Raw genomic sequence first — 23,761 nt, forward strand, 5'->3', positions numbered from 1 at the left:
TTCTAATTATATTTAATATAATAATCTAGCCGGCATCCTGTGCAAAGGAGCCTCCCTCTTATAAAAACATCCTATAATGTAACGTAATGTAGACATTAAAGAATCCTGTTTCTTACGTTCTAATTAACAGTCAATTCCTTCAATAAAACAATAATTCGCTCGTCTAAAACAACGCACGGAGCCGTAAACATTTCGAATTATTAAAAAGCAAGTATCCGATTCAATTTCCCGGGAAAGCTTTGCAGGGAAAAGATAAAATGTCTATAATCTCATGGAGTGGTTAGGGCGGCCGGCGGACAGCACAATAAATCTTTGTAGGATAATCCCGGTACCGGCTGACTTCGCATTGTTCGACAATGATATGACGTATCTTTCAAGGATTTGCACATGTTAGCTGAAATACATTAAATTCTACTTATTGGGTTTGCTTATCGCTACGAGCTTTTGTTTATTGTTTGGCTGGTATAATAATAATAATAGTGGGATGTTTATTCAACAATAATTGACCCAATAGTCGTTTCCGTTAACGGTCTAATAGAAAAGAGCCTCGACCATCATCTCGAGAGGCTCTCACTTAATAACTGGATAAAGGGTCAGTTACAGAAAGCAGCTGTTTTGGGAACGGCACGCATCGTGCGGAAGTTCCTCAGTCTGTCGCCCTAACCACCGGCGGAATTGTCGTGAACAAACGCCCGGGACTCTATTTTTTATATTTATATTTGTAATATTGTTTTTTATAAATATGTTATATATATAAATGTAGAAAATAAGATTGAATTTTAATAAAGAGAATAATAATAATAATAACTTTCTTTCCCAAACATTACATTAACAATAGTTAGTAGTTACAAGTTACAAATAGTTCTAAATTATATTATTAATTATTTACATACAGACAGGAGCAAAGACAACTAAACTAGTATGAACTGTATTTCAGCTGTCAGAGACTTCTCGGTACAAGATATCATTACCTACATAGTCAATCAAATTATCAAAATCAGATAAAATAAAATAAATGTATAACTTCTAAGAATGTGTGTGTATGTGTGTGTGTATGATTCTGTTTTATGATTTATTTTATTTAAAATAAGAGACGAGACGAACAGGACGTTCAGCTGATGGTAATTGAGACACTCTGCCCATTTAAATGCAGTGCCGCGCAGGACTATTGAAAAACCTCAAACATTCTCAGCGTTCGATGTTAAGTCTCATTTGCCTAGTAATTTCACTAGCTATGGTGCCCTTCAGACCGTAACACAATTATGTTTACACATTACCGCTTCACGGCAGAAATAGGCGCCGTTGTGTTACCCATAATCTAGCCGGCATCCTGTGTAAAAGAGCCTCCCACATGTTTAGCGAATAATTACACAAAAATTTGAAAATTAACATAAATCTATTCAAACAAAACAAATCTTCTAATTATATTTACAATACTATGATTACATTAAATTAAAACTATCATTACGGGGAAGCATATCAAAAATACTAGAAGCATCCTCACGTTGAATAGCTAGGCCGATCCGTTGACCGAAATAGCTGCCAGCGCTTGGGTTGCTAGTAACCCGATTGAGGCGAGAAGTACTTTGTACATTCTCCGGGCCTCTGGGCCCCACGGGCCAAGCGCCTCGACACCAAATGGCACAAAGATGTAACTTTAATGATGATTTGAAAACGAGATTTATAGTTTATGGCTTAGATAATTTATACGTCTAGATAGAGCCTCTTACTGTTAAGCATAACAACAGGCTTGTTTATAACTTTAGTGTGCATGACATAGCTGTCACACGTCTGCCTTAGTGTGCGTGCATTTGCTGAAAATAGAGCTGAAATTAGGAGAGGTAAGTTCGTCGCTATTTTTAAGCGACGTGTTAATAGCTGTCACAGTTGACAGTAAGGTTCATAAACCTAGATCATAAATGCCTAAAAATAACACTAGGGAACACTCGTGTGATTCTTCTGGTGTTACAAAGAATAGAAACTGAGGTGATAATTTACCTGTCATCAGCTCGCAAGTTTGTCTACGTGTTCCATAGAAAATACAGAAGCAACGATCAAATAGACCGCGACAGATTTAAGGCGACACTAAATGCCAGCGACCTTGAGCGATATGAGTTCACGGCTTCCGGCCCGCCATCTATGTAACAAAGCCAATATTTTATAAATTCTTGCGTGGAAAACAGTTTATATGCTTACAATCCTCGTTATTCATTACTAATCTGAATAAATATACCTACACAAAAAAGTAAAGCTATAAGAATAACTTTTCTGAAAGAAGTACCAAAAAAAGCGTCACGCCATGCCAAAAAACTTGTTTAACTTTAAAGAAATGTGGTAGTTCAAAAAGGCTCGGCAGTGTTAACTATAACTAACAGTAAGCATTAGCAACCTACAAATAAGACTTAAGGATATGTGTAACAGGATTAAATAGTGTTCATAGCTCGAAATGCTATACTTTCACCACAAAACTTGTCTAAAAACACCATGTTTGCATGTTTTCTGCTTACTCTTTGCGTTAAGTCGAGAAACAGCAATTATTCCCAAAAAAAGTATAGAATACATTCCTAGCTACACATATAGCAGCTCTTCCGTTCCCAAAACGCGCAGTTTATTCACAAGTTCGTACATTCCGGCAACATGTCGCTCGGATAGGAGCCGATTTTATTGCAAGACTTTTCAATAATTTATATCATAACATGCCAACCCGGCCCCTACGCAATAAACTACTTCAGGACAACATAAATTTTGTTCACAGTGTGAGATATGAATGTTAGATGTAGAATGTTATGATGTGCAAACATTGTTGTTTTGCAAAAACTAAGAAGATATCAAATAAATAACTATATCTAGATAAAGTATATGATATATATTAATAAACTAATACAAGACTATTTATTGAAGTAGGCGTTACTTTGTGGAAATCCATAATTATCCAAATGTTATGAGTTTTCCTTAGTGTTCAATTCCGCCAATATTTGTCTTAAAACAATTCGACGCGTGTTTGGCCTCTACAGTAGGCGTCCTCAGGACATGTTGACTCGCAAAACTCTGTCACGAGACTGGATAATACAAGACTTATAATATTATCTATTAAGCAATTACTAAGTATAAATCGTAAATATTGTATACATATCTATAAAAATATGCTCGGAGTTTCCCTGCGAGATCGAATCAGAAATGAGAAGATCCCTATGAGAACCAAATGATTGCAAAACTGAAGTGGCAGTGGGCAGGGCATATAGTTCGATGGACAGATGGCCGTTGGGGCACAAAAGTTCTCGAATGGGGCCACTTACTGGAAGAAGCAGTCTTGGTAGGCCCCTCACAAGATGGGCCGACGATCTGGACAAGATCGCCGGAACACGTCGAATGAGGGCAGCGCAGGACTGATCGTCATTTAGATCTTGGAGGGAGGCCTTTCTCCAGCAGTGGACGTCGTCCAGCTCATGATGATGACAATCTATAAAAATTCTTACTCTTACGTATTTGAGATACAATCCACTCACAAACAGGCGGAACGAAGGACAGCGTAGTCTTTTTTTTATGGAAAAGCTCTCCAGCTTTTTTATGGAAACGCACTCCAGCCTCCACGGGGTGCTGGATCGAGCAATAGCCTTCGACAACGACCTGTATGCTGCGCCCAGTGAGGAAGCTGGAGGTCCACTTGCATAAGCTCTCGGGAAACCTAAATGATGGAAGTTTTGAGAGGAGCGCCTTGTGCCATACACGATCAAAGGCCTTCGCTATATCCAGATTAACAGCCAGGCTTTCTCCCTTGCTTTCGATAGCCGCTTGGTCTTAGTAAATGGGTTCTGTTGGTTACACCCGTCAGATGCGGAATCCTAATTCAAGTGATTTTATGAATATAGGTATTGCTCGATCGGATATTGTAACAATTACTATTTATCATCATACTAGCTGATACCCGCAACTATTGTGTGGGAAAGGTTATTATAACATAAATGATTTTCTTAATACCATGGGAATGAAACTCTTTAATTATAAATGTTTATAGTACTATTTTACATTGTAATCCATATTTTATAAACAAAAAGCTCTCTGAGTTTCTTGCGACCGTTCTTCTCAGGTCTGAGGCAGTCTTTTTTGAATGGGTGGTAGTTCTAGACGTTCAATAAGTGATTTTGAATCCTATTTTCAATAAAAATATTTGAATTTAAATTATTATTACTGCATACCGATTTTGATTGACAAGTCTCAAGAATTGGGTCCTTGTATTTTGAATATTAAACTGATTGATTTGCCATTGTGTGCGTTAAGTAGTGGTTGGCACACAACCTTAACGCACACATCTAAATTAGTCACAGTAAATAGTGTAACAACATCCCTACTAATATTATAAATGTTATGTTATGAGCGACTATATCAAAGTACGTTTAATTTGCCATAGAAATCATCCTCGAAATATTCATAGATTCATATAATATGTTGGGAACGGGAGCGAAAACCAGTGGGAGGCTCCTTTTCACAGGATGCCGGCTAGATTATAGGTACCACAATGGCGCCTATTTCTGCCGTGAAGCAGTAATGTGTTTCATCTGACAACTCATGTCGCAAGTTGACGAGCGCAGTTGTAGTGCCGCTCAGAATTTTTGGATTTTTCAATAATCCTGAGCGGCACTACATTGTAATGGGCGGGACGTATCAATTACCATCAGCTGAACGTCCTACTCGTCTCGTCCCTTATTTTCATAAAAAAAATCGTGAACCGGAACTGCAATAGGACATGAGATAATCTTCAATTCAAAACCTTGCTTATTATTATTAAAAACCCTTTATCTACTCGGACGAAGTCGCGGGCATCAGCTAGTATATATATAAATATATCTATATATATAGTATTCATAAAGTATGTATCATATCTATGGGTAAAAACATACACTAATATGTATTCATATATTCATTCATATTAATATATTCAGTGTGAAATTCAATTGATCGGTATGAAAGAGGAAAGAAGGGTTAATAAAGGAAGGGTTTAAAAGGGGAATCTTTATAATCATCTATATAAATTTATATATATATATATATATGTATACTAGCTGACCCGACAGACGTTGTTCTGTACCTAATAAATAAAATACAATTTTTTATGAATTTGTCAATAATATTTCATAACATCAAGAATTATTTCGTAACATAATATGCCCCTTGTTGTAATAATGAAATTGTTTCACAGCAGTGTTCTGTGACTGTTGTCAAACCGTGCGTCAATAAATTCTCACACAGATAACATGTCCATACAAAACAAATATTGGGAATAATAATATAAAAACTATCCTATTTCTCATGTTGGACTAAACTGCACTCCATGAAGTAATCCCCATTTAAATCCCTTCATTAGTTTAGGAGTCCATCGCGGACAAACAACGTGTCACGTAATATATACATTAAGATATATAAATACAATATATTATACAATTAAATAAGTAAAAACATATCGCGCTTCAACAACAACAGGCTAAGTGGATTTACGGGCAACTCTAAATGGTTCCCGCAAACTCGGCGAAATTTCCCCACATTCCCGGGGATTCGAGTCAGTAAGCTGTTCACTTAAAACCATATAAACACGAATTCTACTTTATAACTTATAATGAATTCGAATTGCAATCCTACGGCTTCTATATAATCTGAATATATTTAATATTTTTATTTTTCTTCGAAACCTTATGATGTTAGGTATATAAGCAATATGTTATGTTTTTAATGTGATAACCCCCACTTCTAGGATTAATACACAAATAAAATTTGAAAAACAAAATTTTATGTACGATGCGGGATTCGAACCCACGAACTCCGGCGTTCCGTGCCGGTGCTCTTACCAACTGAGCTAACCGCTCGAGTACCACCTAGTTATAAAATTATGTTTGCTTTGTTCTACTCTCAGGTTGTGGCTTCATCTACAGGATCTACTTTACAGTTGATAACCAGCTCAACCCCAATATTTGCATATTAGGAAAATTTACTTGAGATGTCGCTCTTGTAAATCTACGCAATATGTTATGTTTTTAATATATATATTGGGGTGTGCAGAATACCTTTATTTTGTTTACGGTGTGTGTGGATGATGCAGCTACTGTACTCAATAACTGTTTTGACTTATTCGTGTAAGGCATTTGACATTTGAGTAGGTATGTTTTTGCATGATTTTACATATTATATTGTAATTGAAGTGATTTGTATATCTATGGAAATGTAAATCTTTATATAAAATAGTGGCAAATGAGTTTCTTGCTACTTCTTCTCACCAGCTCAACCCTTTACGAAGTAGCAGTAGATTCAATAAGTAAAATATTAAAATATTTTTCTGACATTCATAAGTGTAATTTGCGTTACCTACATGAATATAGTGATTTTGCCACAACTCAACAGTTGAACAAACATACCAAGGTTTATGGATAATGCGTCATTTGTACGGTTAGCTGAGTGCCTTAAACGTTGATAAGCGTTAATATCAACCCACGAAATTGCACATTAGGAAATTTACTTGAAATGTCAGTCACCCTTTCAAATACAAACAACTTGTTATCAATAAGTGATTCCTCTCAATGCGGGATTCCAACACTAACCCACTCTTTTTTTTAATTATAAAAAGACTTGATTCAAAAGAGGATACAAAATCACTTATTGAAAGTCACAATCTACCAACCATGCCTCAGACCTGAGAAGAACGGGTGCAACAAACTAAGCGGGCATCTTTTTTTTATAAAAATATGGTTACAATGTAATATCGTGCGATTAAATTTATTATTTAATAGCCTGAGAGCGGTCGCTCCATTTCCAATCATTAAGAAAATCATATAAATTATAGTAACCTTTACCAAACAAACGTATTTTTTTTTTTCAATTCTTTTGAATTTCGTAACACATTTATTTGTTTGGTTATACATTATCTGGGATCTTGTTGTAAAAGCATATCAGTACATAGCCCCACAAAAGACTTACTAACTCGACTAACGGCGGTTCCCAATATACTATCTACAGATTAGTTAGTCTATTCCTGGTGTTAACATTAAGGTTATGACAGTTTCAAGCAAATCGTGTAATTCAGTTGACATTAACATTACCAAGGCTTACACAAGTATTTTCGTCTTCTTTGTCGTATCCAAAATGACTGATGATCATGGCTGGTAGAACCCACCATCGATTCCCATCAATCAATCTCCGATCCCCGATTCCCCAATTCTCACCGTTTCATCATACTTTTGGCAAGGTTCGTCGCCGTTAAACTGGTCAATCCATCACGGTGATCGGCAATGCGAGCCGTGTTTTCTATATTTCCCGCGATTTTTGATAATTACCTAATAATTGATAATTGATAATCGTTACATTTCCAATCTATCGTCTCCCTTCATCATGTAGTGAAGGCTATAAATTTTGGTATATCTTGTTCAATCAACTCTCAGGTTCTGGCTCCATCTAAAAGATCTACTTTACAGCTGATAACCTGCTGCACCCAAATAATTGTATATTAGGGAATTGACTTAATATGTCACATTCCCAGATTAATCTCGGAAATGAGGGATATATACTTTAAAATAACAAATTGTTCGTTGTAGTCATTGAGTAAGTAAACTCAGTTGATTGGATTCTTTTTTTTTACTTATTTTTTTTAGCATAGAGCGCAACAGTCTAGTTTTTTATTGTAATCTAAATCTAAATTAATTTATTATAATAATTAATTGATAAATTCCGGCGGGGCAACCATGCACTAAAGAAAGAACCGTGAATAGATTATTTTAAATCAATTGCTGCAAAACAAGGTTTACCTATTTACATATCATATAAACTTATATCTGAAGCTTAGTACTAAACTTCATGTTTACGAAAAAAAAATAACAATAAATTACCACTTTTCAAAAAATAATGAAATGAAATGAGCAGGGGTGACATACCATACCAGAGTGAGTGACATAATATACCACTATCCAGCAAACTCCACGTTGAGAAAACGTTCACAAGAATTACTTTAAATAATTATGAGTTATCTTGTAGATGTAATGTGGAAAAGAAAAACTGTACGCCCCATACCGGTGAATAATACAGTACCGCGGAATAACGCAGTGGGCGATGTTATGGTGATGAGCTGAGCGGAGGCTTAAGCGGATTAATATTCTTCTTCGAAGGAATTTGAGTAATATTTTTCTTCAACAGTAATGTTCACTATACTATCTTGCAATACAGAAAGAATTAATAATAAATATATAATATTTTTTTTTATTTGGCTACAAACAAGTAAAAACGATGATAGCTGCAAAAGTATTAATTGCAGCGCAGCTAATAATGACCTTCTCTGGATACAATAAGGAATGATTTTCCATGCACAAAGATCTAAATAGTAAACCAAGCTAGCTAACCAAAAATTAAAAATAGAACTGGACATGTGATTTGGAAGGTATATATTAATGTGTTTAGTTTTGGGTGAATGGGTGTGTGGGTGAGTGTTAATGATATGTATATAGTGATTGTGAAGTTAGTGGCATGTGTGCTGTGTGTTTTCTAAAGTGTGTGAGGGAGTGATGAATATTTTACACTTCCACAAGTTTCTCTGTATTTTCATTCGTCAGTGGGTAGGTATTTAAGCTTTTTAAAAATAATTTTGCTTTTTTATAAATTTTAGAGCTTATGTGTTTGTGATGGCGATTTGCAGCTATGGTTTTACATGAATCAGTGACTAAATACAAGAGTGTTACCGGCATTTTAATGAGCATCATTTTCACACACCTGACAAATGTCTGTCTGGGAAGAGTATTTAGCAAATATACCTTTTATTTACTTGTTCAAGATTGTTGCAAAGGTGCTCATATGAAAATTCACGGTTATTGCCGAGTATATTAGGTTATTACCAGACCAGTAACCATCAGTGTATTGGTAGTACAGTTTTGGATGAAACCTGCACCTATAAGCTTTTACTCTCTCAGATGCCGTGATGATCTTCTGAAATACGCACTAATTAAATATATTGTTTAATGATCAATTTGCATCACCATATCTTATGGAATGCATTTCCATTTATCTCGGTTGACTAACTAACAGAATCCACACTACAAAGACTGCACTTGTACACTGACAGACTGTACGTCTGTCCATCTGTCTGTCAGTGAGCTGTATCTCATATTGCTATTGCTGCTGTAAAAAAAAGAGTAAAACCAGGACAACGAGTGAAAGCAATGTCACCCTGACATCCGCTTCCACCGTTGACGAGTTACAGCGCTACTCTTTTTCCAATTTTTGTTCGTATATTAAGTAGTTTTTATCATTATTTTTGGAGGCATAGCAAATTAATTTATTGTTTTGTAACATTTTTGTACTTAATTATACAACTAATTATTTAGATATTAGCAGCTTATTTGTAATGTTTTGGTAGGTGGTATTAAAATTTGATATCAACGAATCCCTTTTGATCTTATTTCCTAGACTTATATGTTCTTCTAGCGAGCTCAACTTTTTACGAACATATGGTTAATACAGTAATTTAAAAGAAATATTTGTAGTGACGATTCAAAAGCGATTAGTTTAAGCCTAATTGAATAAAGTTTATTTGACTTTGACTTTTAACATAGACAACATACTCTCTTGTTTCTCTTAGAACAGTATTTGACCAGTTTTATTTATTTATTTTTTATTTGGCTTCAGGAGGACCAGAGAGGCGTCTTTTTCTGCCATGAATCATTAATATGCAGTGTTTCGGTTTGAAGGTCGCTGTGGTTAAAATTACTAAGCTAATGATACATCACATCTTGTGTCTCAAAAATGGGAATGGGAAGTGTGATGCCGCTCAGAATTTGAGGTTCAATCTAGAATCCTGAACGGGCAGGGAAGTAAGTGATAACTTCCATCAGGTGAAAGTATTGCTCGTTTTGTTTGTTATTCCGCTGCCCACCCCGCTTGTCGATATGAACTCTGCCTTAACCCAATCAGATTCAGTGCGCACTGATCTCGGTAAGGGCGCGTGCATAAATAACGCCGCGTCCGCTCTCATTTCGCCCGATGGATCCTACAGGAGTTATTACCCTCGACTACGATTGATACGTCTAAGTTTGTAGCAAAATTGGATACAGACTGCGAATGTAGCGAGTATTTCCTACAACGTGTATGCGTTTATCCAGCCATTTTGACTAAGCCAATTTCTAAGTGATTTTTTTTCTTTTCAAATAAGCGTAAATAATTTAAAAAAAAAAACACTTTTTAAAGGATGAAACAGTGGGTTGTGGTAACTGTGATTTTACATTAGTTTTAAATTATTTACATTACTTTAAATAACATACTATGCGTTATTAATATTGAGAAGAATTTGCAGAAAACTCAATAATTGCAATTGTATGGAAATTCAAAAATAAAAACATAAAATCTTAATTTTATAAATTAATTTATTTAAATTGTTCTTTCAAATTCTTCATTACTTTGTATTTCCCTTTTGATGTCAATTAAAGCTCTACTCATCGCACGGAATCAAAATGCGAGAGAAGAATCGCCTCAAAAGTGCGCCAACGAGTATTCGTACACCAGTTGGAGACTCCTTTGCACAGGATGCCGGCTAGATTATGGGTACCACAACGGCACCTATTTCGGCCGTGAAGCAGTAATATGTAAGCACTACTGTGTTTCGGTCTGAAGGACGCCGTAGCTAGTGAAATTAAAAAAGAAGTAAAATCGGTGCAGTAGTTTTGGAGTTTATCGCGAACAGGCAGACAGAGAGACGTGGCGGAGGACTTTGTTTTATAATATGTAGTGATGATAAGTTTCCCGGGTTAGCCGTGTCGTCCATCAGTAATTGACAGTTCAAACAACTTAAAATATTTACTAATGTTTATAGTAGTTGCATGTTTTGTTATTTTATAATCAAAAGTAGGTATATTATTGTCGCGCCAATTCTAAAACTATTTAGACAAAGTATACTAACACATATATACGTGAGACCAGAAGAAACATTTGAAAGCACTTATATTCCACCTTCATTTAAATTACAATCAATTATGCAGTTGAAGAGTTTAGTTACGGATGCATCTAGAATACTGTCTCCTGGGAAATTACTTAGTGCAGCCTGTTACCAGTTACCGGGCCATCCAACTGAAAATAAGTGGATAGCTAAAAATTTTATTTCCTCGCCGTGTAAACTTTCTCGATTATATTTTATAGTAGCTTTTACCCGCAACTTTGGGCAACATTTTTTATTAATAGGATACTTTTCAAATAATACACATCCAAACTGCTCTTTTCGCTGCTGGCAGCGCTCTTCTATCTTCTTCTTCGCGTGCCTCTCCGACTCGCGAAGGTTGGCGGTCAGCTTTGTAGTTTCAATTGTTTGTCCTTCGCGAGACGAAACATTTCTGCCGCACTCGCGATGCCAGTCCACTCTCGGATATGCGCAGCCAAGACTTTTTTCTGCGACCTTCGCCTCTTCTTCCGGCAACTTTTCCCATCATGATGAGATGTAGGAGTTTGTACCTCTCGTGCCAAAGCACGTGCCCCAAATATGCGACTTCTATGGTACAACGCATATCCCTTCATACGTCACGTCATTGTGGATAGTCTCTTTAATAGTATTTCCCTGTACTATAATCTCCTATTCCAACCCCATGTAGGTCAAAGTTTCAAAAATGCTCGAACAAATACTTATAAATTATTTTTTATCGAGTTCATAAACACAAAGTTTTATGGTTTTATCATAGATAATGACGAATTTTCATACAAACGCCATCCCCTATTCCAACACCTGTATTTATTTTTTTAATTGGACGTAGTTCCAAGCCACAAATATCACATTCTAAGGAATTCGTGTTTAAAGTTTAATAAAAAAAAAAGGACGCCATAGATGTAGGTTGGGCTATTAAGTAATAATGTCATTTAAAGAGTGACAGTAGGGCTGCCATTTTTTGCCAGTCCGTTAATATGAATCACGTGACCAGTTTTGTGTTCTTAAGGCGACACTAAATGCTAGCGACCTTGAGCGATTTGAGTTCACGGCTGCCGGCCCGGGATCTATGTAACAAAGCCAACATTTTCAATACGTTGCGTGGAAATCGAAATATTTTAACAGGCGCATACAGTTTATATGCTTACAATTCTCATTATTGATTACTAATCTGAATAAATGTACCTACACAAAAAAAGTACAAGCTATATAAATACCTTTTCTGAGAATAGTACTAAACAAATGCGTCATGCCGAGAAAAAATTTGTTTAATTGCAATGAAAAGTGGTAGTTCAAAATAGCTCTGGAGTGTTAACTATAACCAACAGCAAACATTAGAAACCTACAAATGTGTTATATATGTGTTATATGATAAAATAGTGTAAATAGCGCCAAATGCTGTATTTTCACCACTAAACTTGTCTAAAATGCCTCCTTTGCGTGTTTTCTGCTTACCCGTCGCCTTAACTCAACTTCGACATGATTCTGGTTTGGAACGTTTTTCTGGAATAACGTCCAATTTAGTTAGCCTAAAGAAAGTCGGTTTGAGGAACTAGCAAAATACATATTGTTCCTAGGATTATTTCTCGATATGTCAATATAATCCCGCGTCACGTTAAGTTGTCACGTCCTTAACTGCGCTGGGAGTTAGCGATGTAAACAAGCGCTTAGCTTATAATTACCTGCACTTAACAGTAATCCGATAAGGCTTTGTGATTTAGCGTCGCGTTATCCATGCATGGATGCACTTACCTGAGGTGTCGGGTAAGTGTTGTCAGTATACAGGTGAAATTAATTCAACGCCAATATAATATAGTCTATAGTCAACCACGTCAAAGGTAATTTGACACCTGAATGGAATGTACTCCTTAAGCTGGCTATTAGTTTACGTGCCGTTTGTCTCGATGACAAATGGGTTGCATCTAAATGGACAGACGATTGTGTCTATATATTGAAATATTAATTTCGACCGCATTCACGACCGCGCCACGAATGGCGGCCACCGAACGCATTCACGACGATGTCCATTTGGCTGATGGCTTGGCATTTGGCGCGGTAGCGTCACATGTAACTTTTTTTTTTTATAAAAATAAGGGACGAGACGAACAGGACGTTCGGCTGATGGTAATTGATACGCCATGCCCATTACAATGCAGTACCGCTCAGGAATTTTTAAAAACCCAAAAATTCTGAGCGGCGCTACAGTTGCGCTCGTCACCTTGAGACGATAGATGTTAAGTCTCATTTGACCATTAATTTCACTAGCTACGGTGCCCTTCAGACCGAAACACAGTAATGCTTACACATTACTGATTCACGGCAGAAATAGGCGCCGTTGTGGTAACCATAATCTAGCCGGCATCCTGTGCAAAGGAGCCTCTCACTAAATAAAGTTATGTAATGGTAGCGTGGCATGTTTGCAAAGTTGAATTTTGACTATTAACGATCTTTCATTCAGATCACCGGGAAAGCCGCGTCAAATGTTATTATAGTTTTGTGCAGCCTAGCGAAACTATCTAAGAAAAAAGCGATTCAATCGATTGTTTGAAACGTGCAGTAGTTGATAGATTGACAATTGGCGGCTATAATCTTGTAAAAAACGGAGATATCCGAAATCCACTACGTTATGAGCAACTGTTGGCTTTCAAACTTAGCCCGAATATACTTCAACGCCAATCGTAACACATTACGACTATTTCAAATTTTATAAATCAAATCTCACGTTTCACTCTTCTCTCGTCCCTTATTACGTAGTATTTACATCCTCTTTGGTTGTGTCAATCACGGCAAAGAATATATAATATTACAAGTAATCACGGGTCGATTTTGGCGCGGCGCCACTCCATTCGCCTTGTTGGAGCATTCGGTCTGAATGTCCAACTTTTAACCTCATGCTGTAGAAATCTACCACTATAAAAGTGTAGAAATAAAACATATGACCTTGGGCTCAATGTTAAGGACGCATTTTTTATAGAGCGTGTTTATTAGTAAGACCTAGGTCATAAACAATGGGCTCAATATCTAGTGTCATTTTTAGTTTTTCGGTTACAACGCCTTTTTAAATTTCGTGTGAAAGAGTCTTATCAATATTAATCAATTAAATTTAAATAAAAATCCACTTGAATGTTACGCTTATTGGTAACAACATTGAGTGAAAACGATATAATAATATAAATCATCTTTAAATATGATAGGACTGTAACGAACTATTACTGAGCAACCTAAGTACAATACCAGTTATGAAAAAAAAAAAATCCGTTATCACTCGCAAAACACTGATAAACCACCTCCAAAGGCTAGATTGTATTATCACTAAACGAGCCAGCCTGCTAAATAAACTCATCAACGAGATCCCTAGTTGCTAAGCATTTGGTGTGCGAAACTAAATTAAAATTATTTATTTATTAATTTATATAAAACATTAAAAACAAATACAACTATATTAATTTAAATAAAAATATTGAGCAAACTAAATAAAAAAAAAAGAATCTCTCCGGCGGGGAATCGAACCCCGGTCTCCCGCGTGACAGGCGGGGATACTTACCACTATACTACCGAAGATGTGATAACTAGTTGAAAATTATTGAACTATTACTACTTACTTCTGTTTTACGATGTCATTACTAGAATAATTCAATGTATTTGTTTATCATTATTGAGTGCATTACGCATGGACTTATCATTTCTGATAATAAATTTTATATTATGCTTCTAATTTCAGACGTAAGGAAATTAAAACAGACATTATTCATTCATTCTACACAATATTAAGTAAGTTTTTTGCTTTGTTTTAGTGTCCTGTTTATTTTGAACTTGAACAGGTTTAATAATTTTATCAAATATATTATTGCATATTTTAAAAGTATCAAAGGGGTGTGTTCAATGTGCCTGTTATTGTTTTTATGAAAATGAGGAACGAGACGAGCAGGACGGTCAGCTGATGGTAATTGATGCGCCCTGCTCATTACAATTCAGTGCCGCCCAGGATTCTCGAAAAACCCCAAAAATTCTGAGCAGCACTACAACTGCGCTCGTCACCTTAAGACATAAGATGTTAAGTCTCATTTGCCCTGTAATTTCACTAGCTACTGCGCCCTTCAGACGGAAACAGAGTAAGGCTTACACATTACTGCTTCAAGGCAGAAATAGGCGCCGCTGTGGTACCCATAATCTAGAATAGAAGACTGTTAATAAAGGAACAACAAAATATTGTGGGTAAAGTTTGAAAATGTTTCCCATACAATTTTTTTTTTATAAATAAAAAATATTGATTTTGATTTTTTTTTATTTTTAAATTAATTAAAGATATTATATTTTATAATTTACCTTTCATGTAAACGTACGAGCCAGTTCATAAATAATAGAAAAAAAAAACAAAGCAAATGTTTCTTAGCAAAACTTTGCTCATAAAATAACAGTAGGCGTTTTTTATAATTTAGCTGCATTTTATACAGTTTTATTAGCAGTAGAACATATAACTACGCCTCTGTGCTTTTTATACCAGAACAGATATGCCACTATGGTTAAGGCTAATTAATGGTAAAGCAAAAAATGTGTTGTTAAATAGTGACAATATTTAGCTGACTTTAACTAAACTTTACCGTTAAGCTTAACCGTCCAATCTTCGCCGGGTAAAGCTATAAAAATAATAATAAATCATTTAATTCAGGCTACAAGGCACATAACATAAATACTTTATAGTCTAACATACATATTTATATTCACATTTTCTTGGCGATGTGAGGCGCGGGTTCGGTAGCTTACGGCGGTCGGCGATGTCCACGATACTTGCGGAACACGACCCCCTTCGGCCACAGCTTCACGTCCAGGAAGGTCGATCTATGTTATGTCGGGACGCGAACAACAAAAGAGTTAAAGTCTACTGCAAAGGCCAGGTCAAGAGTACCCTAAACCGGAGAGCATGTATGAAAGGAATAATGAAAGTGGACGAAGCGAAAGAAGTATGTAAGGATCAAGTGGAAAGAAGTGGTCTCTGCCAGTAGGGGTCTACGGGAAAGAGGCGTGATTTTATGTATGTAAGTCTACTGCGTGACGCGTCACCAACTTTTCGACCCCCAACCGAAACTTTGTCTACTCCACCAAGTACTGTCGGAGGCCTTGGTGGTGTAGTGAAAGCGAGAGACGTAGATATACTTCGCTAGGATTACGGGACGCAGGAGCTGGTTATTATTAAAGTTAATTTTGATAACCAAATAGTGATCTGTCAAAAGTTTCAAATAAATGTACGATATTGACTTGATATTTCACGTTTTAAGTTTATCTTTGCCAAGGAATACGATGCAACACATTCCACATTCTATATTAAAGGCGCTATTCCAAGAAATCACCAGAATAGCGCAAAATTGAAACCATTTCTTGACGATTTATATAAAAGCTTTTATTTTTACAAGAAATAATTGTATATCTACAGAATATGCGAAAAAATTTTTGTTTTTTTTACATTTCTATTTTTTATACACAGTGCGAAAAATACGTCACCAAAATACCCATAACTTTTACAGTTGGAGCCATGCTAATCATTCAATCTAGATAAAAAATTGTACACCAATACTATTTAACATGAATAGTTTTGTTAGTTTTGTAAAGAAAATGAAAATATGAAAAAATATTTATTTCAGTAACAAAAATGGTACAAACATAATAACGGATGTGACCGTCTATTAAGTGAGGAACACCTGTGCCAGAAGGCCACGCTCTAGTTTTATGTTTATTTGTTATAAATTGTATTATGTTTGTAATAAATTAAAAATGCTTCTATTTCTTAATTAAAACTATGGGGATCTTGTGCGAGAGAGGTAACCTAGCTCCGTTCGACTCCCCAAGGTCGCTGTCTTGGTCACCAGTTAAACTGACTTAAAGGGGGGATCCCTTTAAGTCAGCGTCATTGTTAACGTTATGGCTTTTTTTATGAAAATAAGGAACGAGCAGGACGTTCAGCTGATGGTAATTAATACGTCCTGCCCATTACAATGCAGTGCAGCTCAGGATTCTCGAAATACCCCAAAAATTCTGAGTGGCACTACAATCGTCACCTTGAGACATAAGATGTCATGTCTCATTTACCCAGTAATTTCACTAGCTACGGCTTCAGACCGAAACACAATAATGCTTACATTACTGCTTCACGGCGCCGTTGTGGTACCCATAATCTAGCCGGCATCCTGTGCAAAGGAGCGTCATACATACATATAATCACGCCTCTTTCCCGTAGGGGTAGGCAGAGACTACTTCTTTCCACTTGCTATGATCCTTACATACTTGTTTCGCTTCGTCCACTTTCATTATTCCTTTCATACATGCTCTTCGGTTTAGGGTACTCTTGACCTGGCCTTTTTTCAAGACGTCCCTGATTTGATCTCGAAACGTCCGCCTAGGTCTACCCCTTCCAACACTTTCATTCACACTGGCCTTATACACTTTCTTCGTCAATCGTTCTTCATTCATTCTCTCGACATGGCCAAACCATCTCACTGGTAAGGCTAAGTTAAGGCGACACTAAATGCCGGCGACCTTGAGCGATATGAGTTCACGGCTCCTATGTAACAAAGCCAATATTTTCAAAATTCTTGGGTCGTAAATGTAACATTTTAACAGGCGATACTGCTTAATTGCTTACAAGCCTCATTATTGATTACTAATCTGAATAAATGAACCTACATAAAAAAGTCAAATCTATAAGAACAACTTTTATGATAGTAGTGTACTAAACAAATGGATGATGCCAAGAAAAAACTTGTTTATCTGCAAAGAAAACAGGTAGTTCATAATAGCTCTGGAGTGCTAACTTTAACCAACAATAAGCATTAGCAATCTACAAGTAAGACTTAAGGGTATGTGTAACAGGATTGTTACACATACATAGTGTTCATAGCTCCAAATCCTATATTTTCACCACAAAACTTGTCTAAAAATACCTTGTTTGCATGTTTTCTGTTTACCCTTCGCCTTAAACCCAAATCATATTAGAAGGTGTAAAAAAATCAAGAAATGTTTTAATTCATCTATTTCTCCTTAAACAAAGTCTATCTAGTGATATACAAACCACCAAATCCCTCTCAAATATCCCTCTTCCTTTGTTTTCCATAACGCTACCTTTTTTCAAAATTAAACGGTTTATCCGCAATCTCATTAGCGAGAGCCCCGTCGGATTTTGTGTTAAATTATTCAATTTAATGCACACTTCGCTATTTTTCGTCCATTATCGCTCCTGTTTTATCCCGATATTTATTGCTTTCAAGCCTAAATTACTATTGTTTCGCATTGTAAACAATAATTTAAAGTTAAATTGAAAATAGCGTTTCACTTGATGTTTTTTTCTATGAAAGTACGGGACAAGACGAGCAGGATTTTCAGCTGATGGTAATTGCTAACTGCCCATTACAATGCAGTGCCGCTCAAGATGGTTGAGAAACCCAAAAATTCTGAGCGTCACTACAACTGCACTCGTCACCTTGAGACATAAGATGTCAAGTCTCATTTGCCCAGTAATTTCTCTAGCTACAGCGCCTTCAGCCCGAAACACAGAATTAAGATTAATAAGGAATGTGCAATGTGAAATAATGCATTCAATAAAATACTGTTACTTTGTCTGTCAAACATAAGCAAGTTTATTCATAAAAGTCAAAGTCAAACAAACTTAATTCAATTAGGTTTAAAATAAGCGCTTTTGACTCGTCATTATAAAAGTTTGTAGGAGACGAGCTCAGTTATAGTGCCGCTCAGAATTTTTGTGGGTTTCCTAGAATCCTGAATGGCACTTCATTGTAGGCAGGGCGTATCAATTACCATCAGCTTAACGCCTTGCTCGACTCGTCCCGTATTTTGATTTAAAAAAAACTTGAGGTTATTGTCTGCTTCTCTGTTTGCCTTTTTGTAAGATCGAGCTCATCTCCGAAACAAGTGACCAAGTTGAATACCACTCAATATGGCTAATGCTTAGATAATTTACACGTCTAGAGAGAATGTGACAGCTGTGAACACGTTAAAAAAATAGCGGCGAATAGTTTACCTATAATTTCATCAACGCACGCACACTAAAACAAAGTGACATACACATCGCGAGTGTAAGACGTAGCTTGTCATGCATACTAAAGTAATAAACCTGGGCTTATGTTGTCTAACAACAAGAGGTTCTATCTAAACGTATATATTATATAATGGCTTATGCTATCAGGATTAACCCAGGCAGGTTAGGTTGTATTTTAAAAAAAATGCATTGTAAGTCAAATTTATTAATTGTGAACTTAAGGCCGCTATCCCTAGAAATCGCCAAAATGGCGCATAATTGAATCTATTTCTCGACGGCTTCTATATATTTTTACAAAAAATAATTACCGCGCCGTATGCCATAGATCGGCGCGTTTTGGCGCGTGCGCAGCGGCGCGTCAAAGTTTATTATTTTACGTAATTAGAACGATATGAGAGATATACAAGAAAACTATTGAAACAAGCTATAAGACCATGCAAAATAAACTCTCTTATAATACAAAATGAGAGTCAGAACTTGGTTAGGGCGTAGTGTGCCGAACGGCACTTTCGATTTTGGTATATATGAAGATCTAGTGCCAAAGGGTACTTCGCGATTTTTCTTTACATTTCTATTTTTATAGACAGTGAGAAAAACAATCACGAGTCTATCCCTTACTTTTACAGCTGGAGCCATGCTAATCATTCAATCTAAATAAAAATTGTACGAAAATTTATTAACTGTACACCAATACTACATAACATCACATAGTTTTATTAGTTTTGTAAAGAAAATTGTATTATGTCTGTAATAAATTAAATGCTTCTAAGTCTGAATTAAAACTGTAGCAATCTTGAGCGAAAGAGGTAACCTAGCTCCTCTCGCTTCCTCAAGGCCATTGGCTCGGTACCCAGCCTTAATACCTCGAATAAATGTGAAATAGCCGCTGAAACGAAATTTCTGCATGCAAAGTCGCAGGCTGCTTGTAATATTAATGCTTCAGTACAAAGTTCTAAGGATAATTATTTTTCACTGTAAAATTAACACAATTCATATTGCGTATAAAGCAAATAATTGTAATTTGGGTTGGATTTATTACAAAGATAAATTATATTGAAGCGTGTGGAGCCGTAATCTGATTAGGCTTATTCGCTGACGTGATTTGAATACTCGGAATTGGTTAAATTTTTCACGTATCTTATGATCAGGTTATATTTGGATAGAATTGTAAATTCACCGTGGATACATTTTGCTATCTAATATGGAATGTCATATCGAAAATAATAATTTGCACCCGGCCATTTATCCATTTTCTCAAATTGGAGTCGTTTCAAATACATTTTGACGTCATTTAAATCACTACTGAAGTACAGTGCACATAAAAATTGATATTTTATTCTATGTTACAGTTGAACTCCAACACAGTTCACAAATATTGTGTCCTGTTATATTTGAACTCGGAGATATTTGCCGTAGTTATACATAGCTATAAAGTCAGGTAATTTTTATAATATAAAAAAATGTGGTACTTTGCTATGTCAACATGTCACAAAAAAAACATTTGATATCTTAGATCTCATCTTAGATTGTTAACCGAGGGTCGAAAGAATCGGAAGAGGTATTTAGACGCCCGAGCGCAGCGAGGTCGGCTATAGTCAGAGTAGGAATTGATTCTTTTACCAGAGTTAAACACTCTACTTTTCATTTCGAATATGAGGCAAATAAAACTAGTTGTTTATCTAAGTACAGATTAGTATACCGCCAATTTATGTCGACTTTCTGAATTTTAAATATGGAACTCACCGCGTAATTGTTGCGTTTTATTCCGCTCAAAGAAGTTTGCGCTAAGTTCACACTGGCTGTTTAGGAAGCCACATGGCCGCAGCTTTTTTAATTAGTTCTTTTTTACATAAAACTCTTCACAGCAGTTCTATTTTTAAAGTTCATTCCGGCCCTTAGGTGGGAAGTAATTTGTATGAGTTATTCCCTCTCTGTGGAGGGAAACAGCATTTTCTACCCAATAATCAGATCAATACAAAAATACTTTCCGAGTATGAGAAATGAAAAGAGATATGCAATTCAGGTATTTTTCGGTTAATATTATTGAAATTCTTGTAATTAATAGCAGGACTATTTACGTATCTATAAATTTCAATCGTGTTATCTTTTATGTATGTAAGTAAATAAATAAATAATTAAATCATGAGATTTCATATATGGATCTTATTCAGACATAGACCAAGTATAGTAATATATTCGTATATTGGTCTATTGTCCCAGGCACGTCACGGTAGACCCTGATGACGACATCACCATCGCGAACGCGGCACCCACACAAACACCGACACAGACACGCACACACCGCCTTCGCAGGCTTGGCGCGGTCAACCACCGCAAACCACTGGCACTCGTCACTCTGACGATGGCCAGCGGCCCGCAACCTAGATACGCCACACATTCTTTTGATACCCGACGAGACGTTAGTCCTCGTCCTGTAATCGTTTCACTCCACTCACACTCACACACGGACTGACATACACCACTTACACAATCACAAACACACTCCACAAACAAACACAAACATAATTGCACACAAACATTTACACTACTTACTTACATACACACTTACATACATTACACAAAACATCACCACACTCGCCGGCGAGTGTGTTCTTCTCATCTTTTCATCCTTCATCTTCATTTTCATTCCCTCTCCTTCCCACAAGCACACAGCCGGTCTGAGGTTCGAGTCTCCTTAGGAGACGCCCCGCGACTGTTGTTGCATAGTCTTTGCGGCCTCCACGGCCCACGTCCTATGTCGCTGTAAAAACATGCCTAACAGCATAGAGGAGGTTTTAGTCGGTATAGGGTGTCCGCTTACGCGGAAACTCGAGTCCGACATATTACGCCCCGTTCCGGGCGTAAATACGTAACTGTATTTCCTCCTCTCAAAAAAAAAAGGCGATGGTTGCAACTTCGGCCACAAAGCTGATGTCTTTAAAGTCGGTTTACAAACGATAATTTTACCTGATAACGTCATATAAAAACATTGATGAAAAATTGCATACTTTTATGAATGGAATTGAATTATTATCATCGAATTATCATTATTTTGTACAGGAATTACAAAGATAATTAAAAATTACAATATTTTCGAATATATTAACATTTATAATATTTCAGTATAACTATACTGTGTTCAGTATAACTTACCAGTGTGAGGCTCTTTTGCACAGGATGCCGGCTAGATTATGGGTACCACAACGGCGCCTATTTCTGCCGTACAGCATTAATGTGTAAGCATTACTGTGTTTCGGTCTGAAGGGCGCCGTAGCTAGTGAAATTACTGGGCCAATGAGACTTAACATCTTACGTCTCAAGGTGACGAGCGCAGTTGTAGTGCCGCTCAGAATTTTTGGGTTTTTCAAGAATCCTGAGCGGCACTGCATTGTAATGGGTAGGGCGTATCAATTACCGTCAACTGAACGTCCTGCACGTGTCATCCCGTATTTTCATACAAAAAAAAGGATGTTCTAATAACGGCTTGGCTTTAGTCGGTTCGATTCCGATACACCGCCCCACCGAAAACCCTATTGGGGGTTTCCACGGAAAAAGGGCGCATATTCAACTAACAGTGTGGGGATGTATGGAAAGTTAAAGAGCATCAACTGGGCATGAATAATTTGATGCGAAACACAGGCGTGATTTTATGTATGTATGTATCTTTATATGGGAAATATTTCAGTATAACTATACTGTGTTCAGTATAACTTACCAGTGTGAGGCTCTTTTGCACAGGATGCCGGCTAGATTATGGGTACCACAACGGCGCCTATTTCTGCCGTACAGCATTAATGTGTAAGCATTACTGTGTTTCGGTCTGAAGGGCGCCGTAGCTAGTGAAATTACTGGGCAAATGAGACTTAACTTCTTATGTCGCAAGGTGACAAGCGCAGTTGTAGTGTCGCTCAGAATTTTTGGGGTTTTTCAAGAATACTGAGCGGCACTGCATTGTAACGGACAGGGCGTATCAATTACCATCAGCTGAACGTCCTGTTCGTCTCGTCCCTTATTTTCATTAAAAAAAAACTGTATTGGTACTACGTTATACATATTTTGCTTGTCAATTTTTGCATACATATTTGCATGTCAATTGACAAAACATATTGGGTCATTAATAATATTATGTTAACATCTTATCTACAATATTCCTTGCAAATAAAATTTCATTTCATTTCATATGTTAATTAAATATTTCATCAAACCTGAAAATATTTCAAGACCGGTTTTATAACAGCTGTTCTACTTTAGTTAGTTATAGTTAGTTCTATTATGAAGTAGAAATTACAAGAAATGCGCATAATTCACCGCTGGCTTTGTTAAACATTGCTATGCAACATTACTCCCGGTCGCGACAGAATGTAACCGACTACGTCATTACCACACCACTACTATTTGTTGCTTTTTAAGCTGTGAGTTTGAATCGAGTTTACATTTAATTTGTTCTTAAAATTTTATTTGTGTATTAATCCTAGAAGTGAGGGTTATCACTTTAAAAACATAACATATTGATTAGATTTACAAGAGCGACATCTCAAGTCAATTTCCTAATATGTAAATATTGGGGTTGAGCAGGTTATCAACTGTAAAGTAGATCCTGTAGATGAAGCCACAACCTGAGAGTTGAACAAAGCAAACAGAATTTTATAACGAGGCGGTACTCGAACGGTTAGCTCAGTTGGTTAGAGCACCGGCACGGAACGCCGGAGGTCGTGGGTTCGAATCCCGCATCGTTCATAAAAGCTTCTTAAGAGCGGGCAATATAGTAGCCTATTTTAGTA

At 36.5% G+C, this 23,761-nt stretch overlaps 1 non-coding gene across 1 annotated transcript; it reads right to left on the reverse strand.

Annotated features, from left to right (window-relative positions):
• Positions 1 to 14,422: 14,422 nt before the first annotated feature.
• Trnad-guc (transfer RNA aspartic acid (anticodon GUC)) lies at positions 14,423 to 14,494 on the reverse strand. Its single transcript has one exon. It is a non-coding gene; the product is annotated as a tRNA-Asp (tRNA).
• Positions 14,495 to 23,761: the final 9,267 nt, after the last annotated feature.

Source organism: Leptidea sinapis, chromosome 47, assembly GCF_905404315.1.
Source record: "Leptidea sinapis chromosome 47, ilLepSina1.1, whole genome shotgun sequence".
Classification (NCBI taxonomy): domain Eukaryota; kingdom Metazoa; phylum Arthropoda; class Insecta; order Lepidoptera; family Pieridae; genus Leptidea; species Leptidea sinapis.